The 11,172-nt window shown below is 41.6% G+C and overlaps 1 long non-coding RNA gene across 1 annotated transcript; it reads left to right on the forward strand.

Moving 5' to 3' along the window:
• Window positions 1–622: 622 nt before the first annotated feature.
• On the forward strand, window positions 623–10,395 carry LOC311040698. The gene is made up of 5 exons (XR_014600288.1): window positions 623–659; window positions 755–861; window positions 2,184–2,259; window positions 4,037–4,104; window positions 6,193–10,395. It is a non-coding gene; the product is annotated as an uncharacterized lncRNA (long non-coding RNA).
• The last annotated feature ends 777 nt before the right edge of the window (window positions 10,396–11,172 follow it).

Genomic DNA, 11,172 nt, shown 5'->3' on the forward strand with positions numbered 1-11,172 from the left:
TTTTTTTTTTCCAGTTTACAGCAGGGGTCTTCAACAGGGGGTCCGGACCCCTAGGGGGTCCTCAGAGTTACTACAGGGGGTCCGACAAATCTTTGTGATATGATTTTTCTTTTTACCATAACCACTCGAAACCTAGCATCCCTTTTCTGAGGAGAACTTTAACCAAAAATAGCAGATCTACAAGCCCACAACGCCTCGCGCTGCGAGGCGTTGTGGGCTTGTAGATCGGCTATTTTTGGCAAAGAGGTATAGGTGTAGAGGGAAAAAAGAGCAGACCAAGTAAACAAAAAAAAGTATAATTTACTTGAGCACCTGCCCCTCAAAATGTCTGTGCACGCCCCTGAGCCTAGTGTTTAAAAGGCGAAGCCGCCCCCTTCCCCCTCCTTCTTCTCAGAACTTTGTTTGCCAGTCGGAAACGTTTGTGCGAGAGAAATGGCAAACAATTAAACTTCATTGAAGTTGATCTGTTTATTTACGTTATTTTGGGATACCTTTATTTTGACACTTCCTGTATGTTTGGTTTACCTTTATTTTGAAACGTCCTGCCACCGCACCGGCACGCACTTAAACCAGCTCGCTTCACACACCCCCATGCATTCACACTCGGTCTGTGACATGAAAGAGACGGCGTGTGTGTGTGTCCAGCACAGAGCAACACGGTATGTTTGTTGGAAATGCCTCGCACTTATTTCGATAAATGTTGAATCCAGACATGTGTAGCTTCAGTGTACTGAGCAGTTTGTATTTTCCACAGTGCTGCTGTGATCAATGTTGACAGGCAACTATTATGATGGGTGACGATGAATGAAGGTTCCAGGTGGCATTCAAACAACTTACTAGCCCCTCGATAGCCGGAGCAAGGTATAGGATTGTTTGTTTTGGGTTTTCATTTGTTATTTACTTTGGGCTTAATTACTTTGTTTGTTTTGTTTGGGTCTTTGATGTTTTGGCTATGATGCATTTTGCTTTATGTCTTTTTGGGTTTCTATGTTAAATGACTTTGCTTATATTGAATCACTGAATTACAATCGACTTAAAGTATTTTATTGTTGAATTGTACTGAAGTAATTCATTCAAATGCACTGCTTTTATTGTTGTATGAAACTATGAAATATTTGATACATTTTGTAAAAGTATTTATTCTCTTTTTCATAGTTTTCACAGTGTTGATCCATGGTGCTTCCAAAGAAAATAAAAACACCCGTTGAAACCAATCCGCTTCATCCTTTACATCGAGGGCGCTTACAATAATTGTTATATTATAGTATAATCCGTCCATTAGCCGATATGCTAACTTTCCAAGCTAACGTTGCATCGTCATGGATGAAGTCCAACCTGCTGTTTGCACTTTTCCCCGTTTTGTTCCGTACATCTACTTAAACGTTCACATTTCAAACAAAGGCCACGGATGTTATAATTATGTACGGTCCACCAGAAGCACCCGTATTTTCCGTATTGTTCAATTAGAAGACGTTCAATCAGATCGGTGGCCATTTTCGCATAGTTATATTGAGTGCAATACACATCCCAACCGATAGGGTCACACGGTTGAAAGCATGGGGGAAATGCTGAGACTGGCCACCGATCGGATTAAAATGCTTTTTTATTGAACAATACGGAACATACTGGTACTTCTGTGGGCCCCTACATACTCTTAACATCCGTGGCCACGAGGTAAGCACTTTATATAAGAAATGTGAACGCTTATGTAGATGTACGGGCCGTAAATGGACAAAGTTTAAACACCAGGTTGAATTTCATCCATGACTGTCATGTTTCATGGCTAGTTCTGTAGGTTAAGCTACGACTTTGCATTCGTTTTTTATATATTCTGTTAATACTTGTGATTAAGACCGACAACTAGCCACTATCAGGAGAATGTAGGACTGAAGTGTGTGTGTGTGTGTGGGTGTGGGTGTGGGTGTGGGTGGGTGGGTGGGTGTGTTTTTGCAACATTTACAGATTGAAAAGTAGCAGATCTACAAGCTCACATGTGTGCTTAGAATAAATTACCTCAATGGAAAAAGCACATTTAAACAACACAATATAGCAGATGTAGAAGCTCACTTGTAGATCTAGATAAGATGTGGTGTGAGCAGCTGTCTATGTAAATCAATAACAAATGTATCTTCTAAAGTTTAACGTTTTGTCTAAAATAAAAAAATGTTTTAATTCATTTGCAGGTGTGGTGGAGATCTTCTTTGTTGGTGACAGAGAGAGCAAACAGACCTCTTCCAGACTAACACTACTGCAAGCCAGGTTTGTTTAACATACAAACCTGACACATTTATAATCATCTAATGTTGCCATTATGGAAATGGTCTTGGGGTCAAAATGGCAGATCTACAAGCTCATAGCGTGCCACTCGGTGCTTCACTATGAACTTGTAGATCTAGTATTTTTTGAAAAATTGTGCCAATCTTTGAATATATATTCTATAAATAATTTGAAAAACACGTATGTTGCTATATCAGTGGTGCTCCAACTTTTCCATGTCAAGGACCCCCAAAATGATATGTATTTGGCCGCGGACTTCCATCTCAAAATGTTGTTCCTGTTCACGGTTTTGAAAAAATGGCACATAGAAGCTCATGGCACGGCATATTCTTTTTTACAAGTGACCTTGTAGATCTGCTATTTCGGCTTTTCTCACTATATTTGATATATATGATGTGTGTGTGTGTGTGTGTGTGTGTGTGTGTGTGTGTGTGCGACGTGTGCGCGTGCGTGTGTGTGTACTATACACACACACTCGGTGCCGCGCTATGAGCTTGTAGATCTTCTATTTTTGAAGAGCCAAAGAAATCTAAAATTGACACACAGATGGGTCCCCGGTTATAAGGTGTTGAAAGCAGTTACTGTGTTAACCCAGAAGGTGCATACTAGCAGCCCTACATAAGTAACACTGTCTGCATACTGGTACAGTGCTGGTATAGTTGCTGATGCATCTCTGTCATTTTAGATTTCTTTGGCTACTCAAAAATAGCAGATCTACAAGCTCATAGCGTGGCACAGAGTGCTACGCTGTGAGCTTGTAGATCTGCTATTCTTTTTAAATCGTGAAAATGTTCTAACATTTTTAACTCTTATCTGTGCTTCTGAGGGTCTGGAACAACATAGTTTTGAGATGGGGGTCCCCGGCCAAATGCATATATATATATATATATATTGGGGCTTCTGGGGGTCCCTGAACAACATATTTTGACTACGATCTGTGCTTCTCGGGGTCCCTGGAAGAACATATTTTGAAATGGAGGTCCGCACCCAAATGCATATCATTTTGGGGGTCCTTGACATGGAATAGTTGGAGTACCACTGATTGCACAGAGTGCCGCGCTATGAGCTTGTAGATCTGCTATATCTTTTTTAAATCTTGATAACTGACGCAAATATTTGAATATATTTTTTTAAAAGCTAACATCTGTATCTCAAATCATTGCTTCTGGGTTGTCGCACTATGAGCTTGTAGATCAGCTATTTTTGAAAAATCTTGAACATTTGCAAACATTTTTAACTGTCCCTGGAACATCATTTTGAGATGGGAGTCCACAGCCATATACATGGCATCATGACATCATTTTGGGGGTCTTTCACATGGAATATTTGGACTACCACTGATATAGCAACTTAGGGTTTTTTCAAACAAATGTAGCAAATCTACTAGCAGATCTACAAGCTCATAGCGCAGCACAGTGCTGCGCTATGAGCTTGTAGATCTGCTATACATGTTTTTTAATCTTAAACTATATATTTTTAAAAGCTAACATTCGTATCTCAAATCATTGCTTCTGGGGAATCAACAAATGTCTTCTAAATCCTAACAGTTTTTTTTTAAACGTAGGTTGCAGTGGTTTATCAGCTCACCTGTGAGCTTGTAGATCTCTGGAACCATGTGATAAAAAGCATTAAACAGATTAAAAGTATTTTAAGCTATAGTTTGACACAGCTTACTTTGTCCTCAAGTGATAGTAGTATAGTTTTATGTGGATGGATGTATGTAACTTTGTGGTGTCTAAAATACTATATTTCTGAACAGGTCCTGTGGGTGGACACTGGACAGCCGTGTTTGAGGGACAGACCCTACCTGACAGACACAACTGCAAGGTTTGTTTAAGTTAACCAATCTAAAATTGTATTGGGGTCATCACTTTCAATGCTTGTATATGCTGCAGGGTCCCCACGGTCATGAAATTCCTGGAAATATTTTGAAATTAGAAAAATCTTTTTCCAGTCCTGGAAAAGATTTGGAATTTGTCTAGGGTCCTGGAATTTATCAAGGGTCCTGGAAAAATATTTGGCTATGCATTGTTTTTGGCATTTTTTCCCCAAAATATCTATAACATTACACAAAATATGTATTTTTTTTCCGAACTGGCTGCGTGATTGCAGCCTAATGTATACCGGACGTGACAAAAATAACAGATCTACAAGCTCACAACGTGCTGCAGCGTGATGCGTAGTTAGTCAATTTTTTGTTTTTAGTTTAGTTCTTTATTTTTGCTACACTGCCTGTCTTTGGGCATTGGACATAAGAGTAAGAGACTCGTTATTGCGCTGAATGTTATATATAATAATGTTATACAGGCCTGGAAATTGGGTTAAATATTCTGGAAAAGTCTTGGAAAAGTTTTGGAAATTCATTGGTAAAAATGTGTGGGAACCCTGATGCTGTATCGTGTATGAGTTCTTTCTCCTGATTGGATGAAATTGGTCTCCCAAAGTCAACCTACATTATATTTCACAATTGGAACAAATAGTCTCTGCTTGATTTACTATATATTGTGAAGTGGCTGGCATGCCCGGATTTTGTATTACCCTTAAAGACCGGGAACACATCTGTAATTTTACATTTATTTGCCTATTCATAAACAGCACATCTACAAGCTCATAACACGGCACTGAGTGTCGCACTATGAGCTTGTAGATCTGCTATTTTTGAAAAATCTTGAACATTTGCAAACATTTTTAACTGTCCCTGGAAAAACATATATGTCCAGATGGGAGTCCGCAGCCATATACATATCATTTTGGGGGTCTTTCACATGGAATAGTTGGAGTACCACTGATATAGTAGACTTGAGAGAACGAGACCCCATCCATGGTCTCGAAGGGCGGATCCAAACCCAGGCGCCCGGAGCAGTGCGGCGCCTCCTATTGCGGCGCCTCCTATTGCTTCACTAATCTATGTCCAAACTGACTGATATACTGATACAGAACCTTATACAGGCATGTAATGTCACTGTTGGGTGGTGGAAATTGTATGTCCAAAACCATTCCTTAAAAAAGAAGTAATTAAATATTGAAAATAGTTGATCTACAAGCTCAAAACGCATCGGATCTTGCCGTGTTGGGAGCCTTGTTATTGTAGTACAGCAGCACAGCATTGTTTTCAAATGTTTGAAGAATTTATTTACTCTTATTTGCTGAAAAGTAAAGTTTAAAGGGATGATTGGCAAATGTTTGAAATATTAAGTTAAAGTTAAAATAATTGTTTAAAACTACAAATGAAGCTAATGTTAAAAGCTTGAAGTTAAAAGCTGAAGTTTAATGTCAAAAGCTAATGTTAAAAGGTTACTTTATTTCAAAGTTTATAAGGAGGAGTAGGAAAATGCTGATTCACAAGCTCAGATCAGCTGTGTTCATTATTTAACAAGCTTCAATTATCTCTTTAGAACTTAAATGGTCTCTCTAAAGAGTTTAAAATGTTTGTTTAAAAGTTAACTTTAATTCATGTTTAAAAGGATAATTTAATGTTAAAAAGTTAATTCAAAGACTTAATTTAATTTTAAAAACCTAAAATGCCTAAACATTTAAAAGTCTAAAATTGACTTTATGTTAAAGAAATAATTTACTGAGTTTAAGAACAATTGAATGTTTAATTAATTTAAATAGGTTTTGCATTGAAGTTTAAAACAGTTAATTTTAATTTAAATAAGTAAAAGTAACGATGTTTGAGTAAATGTTTTGTCAATTACTATTTAATAACACATTTATTCCAACACTATGTTTGAAATTAGAAACATTACTTAGAAATGATTTAAAAGTAAATGTTTGGTAGTTTACTACTTAGTAACAAACTTATTACAACACTTTGAAATTGTAAACATGGCTTAAAAGTTTGGAAGATGTTTTATTTTTCTGTTTTGAAATGGCAATGTTGGTAATTCTTCTTCTGTTTCTTTTATCTCGAAGGTTTTCGACCTGATGAATTGAAGCTCAAACAAGAAAAGAAGCCAACAAAACTAAGTTGGAATAAAAAGGCTTGTACGTTCAAACAATGTATCACCACACTGACAGTTGTTGAAACCTCCCTCTCACCTGTCTGCTGCTCCTTCAAGCTGTCCGCACAGAGCCTGGATGTAGAAGGAGCCTGTGACAGGGTGCCGCCAGCCGACACACCCCTCGACAGTCGCCATGCCTATCAGGAAGTCTGCGTCGTTTGGGACCATCGTGGGACAGGAGGAACTGCCCCCGTCGATGAAAAACAGCTTGGGCTTCCCTGCCAAGGTGGGGCATTCCTGCTTCTGAAGGGCTCCATCAGTTCTTTGAGAAACACCTTCTTATCATCCGTACCAGACACGAATCCCGTGTTCCCGTGAGACAGCACACACACAACCTAATGTCAGAGGCAGAATGTGTGAAAACAGGAATGCACAGTGAAAGACTGACACCTCTTTTTTTTTTTTTAAAGATGCTTTTTTATGCCTTTATTAGAGAGGGATAGGGAAAGTAGGCTGACAGGAAATGGGGAGAGAGATGGGGGGGGTTGACACGCAGTCCATGGGGTTTTGGTAGTGACACAATGGTTTCGGTAGTGACGACATGGGATGTTCATTCTTAACTGGCCCGTCGATGAAAAACAGCTTGGGCTTCCCTGCCAAGGTGGAGCATTCCTGCTTCATGTAGAATAATTATGATTTCTATTTGATTTGTGGTTTTGTAGGAGGAGATAAAGACCAACATGCCAAAAGCAAATGCAAAAAGTGGGGCAGAGAGACTGAGAGAATACAGGCAAAGATTGAAGAATGACCCAGTGAGATACCAAGAGTAGAAAAAAACGTAAAAAACAGAGACGGAGATCGGATGTCAGAGGCAGAATGTGTGAAAACAGGAATGCACAGTGAAAGACTGACACCTCTTTATAGATGTTGAACACCACCTACCAAAGTCTTTTTTTTTTAACTTTACTTAAATTCTGGGGCTGTGAGATATGGACATACCTCAATATTTATGCCAAATATCTCAATAGCTAATATGCTATATGACTTTTTAAATTCCACAGACATATCGTGTTGTTTATAGCAAGAGCAAGCATGCTAGAGCAGGGTTTGTATTAACGCCGCTGGGTTCACCCACACTGAAGTTCTGATTACAGTCCAGCTGTGGGCTGGAGGCAACAGGAAGGTCATCACCCGCAGCAGGGTGGGCTGTGTGGGTGGTGTAGATGTTATCGACAGGCTTCGGGGCCGTTTGCGTCCTGGGCTGTATTAACGCCGCTGGGTTCACCCACACTGAAGTTCTGATTACAGTCCAGCTGTGGGCTGGAGGCAACAGGAAGGTCATCACCCGCAGCAGGGTGGGCTGTGTGGGTGGTGTAGATGTTATCGACAGGCTTCGGGGCCGTTTGCGTCCTGGGCTGTATTAACGCCGCTGGGTTCACCCACACTGAAGTTCTGATTACAGTCCAGCTGTGGGCTGGAGGCAACAGGAAGGTCATCACCCGCAGCAGGGTGGGCTGTGTGGGTGGTGTAGATGTTATCGACAGGCTTCGGGGCCGTTTGCGTCCTGGGCTGTATTAACGCCGCTGGGTTCACCCACACTGAAGTTCTGATTACAGTCCAGCTGTGGGCTGGAGGCAACAGGAAGGTCATCACCCGCAGCAGGGTGGGCTGTGTGGGTGGTGTAGATGTTATCGACAGGCTTCGGGGCCGTTTGCGTCCTGGGCTGTATTAACGCCGCTGGGTTCACCCACACTGAAGTTCTGATTACAGTCCAGCTGTGGGCTGGAGGCAACAGGAAGGTCATCACCCGCAGCAGGGTGGGCTGTGTGGGTGGTGTAGATGTTATCGACAGGCTTCGGGGCCGTTTGCGTCCTGGGCTGTATTAACGCCGCTGGGTTCACCCACACTGAAGTTCTGATTACAGTCCAGCTGTGGGCTGGAGGCAACAGGAAGGTCATCACCCGCAGCAGGGTGGGCTGTGTGGGTGGTGTAGATGTTATCGACAGGCTTCGGGGCCGTTTGCGTCCTGGGCTGTATTAACGCCGCTGGGTTCACCCACACTGAAGTTCTGATTACAGTCCAGCTGTGGGCTGGAGGCAACAGGAAGGTCATCACCCGCAGCAGGGTGGGCTGTGTGGGTGGTGTAGATGTTATCGACAGGCTTCGGGGCCGTTTGCGTCCTGGGCTGTATTAACGCCGCTGGGTTCACCCACACTGAAGTTCTGATTACAGTCCAGCTGTGGGCTGGAGGCAACAGGAAGGTCATCACCCGCAGCAGGGTGGGCTGTGTGGGTGGTGTAGATGTTATCGACAGGCTTCGAGTGACCCCAGGGATCCTTGAGGATGTCCCAGCCAGATGGGTAGAAGTTTAATTTAACTATAACTCAATACACTTGAGATTATATTACAATGCAAACATGTATCAGTGACTATGCTAACATGTGAATAAATATCATGAATATTTTTCTCATGCACAAATATGACATTTAGACAATCCAAAACACATCATATATTTCATGATCATATCAGGGTCTCATCAGACACTTTGAAATGGGGGTCCATGGTCTCATTAAAGTCAATATGGGGGTCCATGTCATGAACAAGTTTGAAACCCTTACTTTGTCATGCTCGAGTCCCATTTGACCTCGACCCCACAGAGTTTCCCACAGAAGAATTGCTTATTATATGTTTGGAGCATGGCTTGGAGGTCGGGGTTGGGGTCCACCATCTCCCACGACTCATCCACGATGGACAGCGGCCTCTCTGGGTCTGTGTGTGACGAGTGGGTCACAGCAGGGACACTGCTGCTTGTGGGTTTCATTTTGCCAGTGTTGCCAGAATCTATGAGGAAAAACAAGCAACCATATTAATATAATAAGTGATATATAATAAGATAATATTTTAAGTGAGTTCAAGACCAGCTCCAATTTCCGCCCATCGGGAGACTTTGAAATTCTTCTCCGTTTGCCCGTCTCTCCATCTTCATTTGAGGACACGTAATCCAAACCGTGTTTTACTGTCTTTCTCATTTCTGGGCTCCATCAGTTCTTTGAGAAACACCTTCTTATCATCCGTACCAGACACGAATCCCGTGTTCCCGTGAGACAGCACACACACAACCTAATGTCAGAGGCAGAATGTGTGAAAACAGGAATGCACAGTGAAAGATGCTTTTTTATGCCTTTATTAGAGAGGGATAGGGAAAGTAGGCTGACAGGAAATGGGGAGAGAGATGGGGGGGGTTGACACGCAGTCCATGGGGTTTTGGTAGTGACACAATGGTTTTGGTAGTGACAACATGGGATGTTCATTCTTTTGATGCATATTATTTAAAGTATTTGTATTCAAGCATGTAGAATAATTATGATTTATATTTGATTTGTGGTTTTGTAGGAGGAGATAAAGACCAACATGCCAAAAGCAAATGCAAAAAGTGGGGCAGAGAGACTGAGAGAATACAGGCAAAGATTGAAGAATGACCCAGTGAGATACCAAGAGTATTTAAGAAAAAAACGTAACCAACAGAGAGACGGAGATGTTGGCCTCAGCTCAACCTCATCTGACACAACAATCATTCCAGCTTTCCTTTCTTCAATACTCTTGGTATCTCACTGGGTCATTCTTCACGGAGGCAGATCACTACCGAAACCATTTTGTCACTACCAAAACCCCATGGACTAAAACACTTTTTGTTCCGGTAGTGACATGAAATCATGGGACAGCATTTTTGACAGAGACAAAATTCCTACTGAGGTTGAGGCAGTAGTTTATGACAGCCACCCCTCCACTGACATGTTCGAGTACATCGCACAGAAGTGCTCTGAGCCGTATCGGCTCAGAGCACAGAAAAGAAAAACCCTCAGGGCAGCTGTAAAACCAGCTTGGAGTTCACCACGAGTGTTCCACCACAGCGTCGAATAGCACCTAGGCTGACTGACCCCCAGAGCAGGCTCAATGCCAACATCACACTGCGGCCAACTGTACACACGCCTACCTATCTTCCCTCCACCCCCTGTAAAGTACACCCAACGAGGAAATGCAGGGTTCATGTCCGATCAGGCGAAAAACGCAGTGAGTCACGGTTCTGGTGTGCTGTTTGCACCGTCCCATTGTGCAGGGAGAGATGCTTTGAGAAGTATCATACAGAGCTGAACTATGCCTACATTGTGTGAACTGTACTGCTTGACACACACACACACACACACACACACACACACGGAAACACTCCCTTTTGTATTCAATAAATATGCCGTTGATTTAGGCTGACTCAAAATCTTGTATGATCTGTGTGTTTCTAAAGTGTATGTGCTTATTTGGGCTTTTTTCTAAAGTTTAGTTGCTTATTTGGGCTTGTGTCTTACTGGTCCATTTGGTTTCATTTGTACACTATAGCTATGCTGACAGAGGATGGATAGATATATATTGACAGTCACTATATATAGTGACTGAAAGACAAAGCAAAATAGAAGCTTATTTGGTTGTGGTGTGTGTGTGTGTGTGTGTGTACACACATGGAACCAACATGTCCATTTAGTTTCATTTGTACACACACAGAAAACCCACTATATGAATCAGTCTATCACACACACACACACACAGGGAAACACTCCATTTGTATTCAATAAATCTGCTGTGGATTTAGGCTGACTCAAAATGTTGTATGATCTGTGTGTTTCTAAAGTGTAGTTGCTTATTTGGCCTTGTTTCTTACTGGTCCATTTGGTTTCATTTGTACACTATAGCTATGCTGACAGAGGATGGATAGATAGATATTGACCCCTGATAAAGACCATATATGACATGCACACAGCATTGAGGCCAGTTGATGACTCCTGTCATTGCTACTTGTATACACTATAGTATAGTGTATACAAGTAGCAATACCAACCAACCAAGTACCAACTAACCCTAACTGTATAGTGACTATACAGTATGTGACTGAAAGACAAAG

This window comes from Gymnoscopelus microlampas (assembly GCF_963454915.1).
Source record: "Gymnoscopelus microlampas genome assembly, chromosome: 24".
Lineage (NCBI taxonomy): Eukaryota > Metazoa > Chordata > Actinopteri > Myctophiformes > Myctophidae > Gymnoscopelus > Gymnoscopelus microlampas.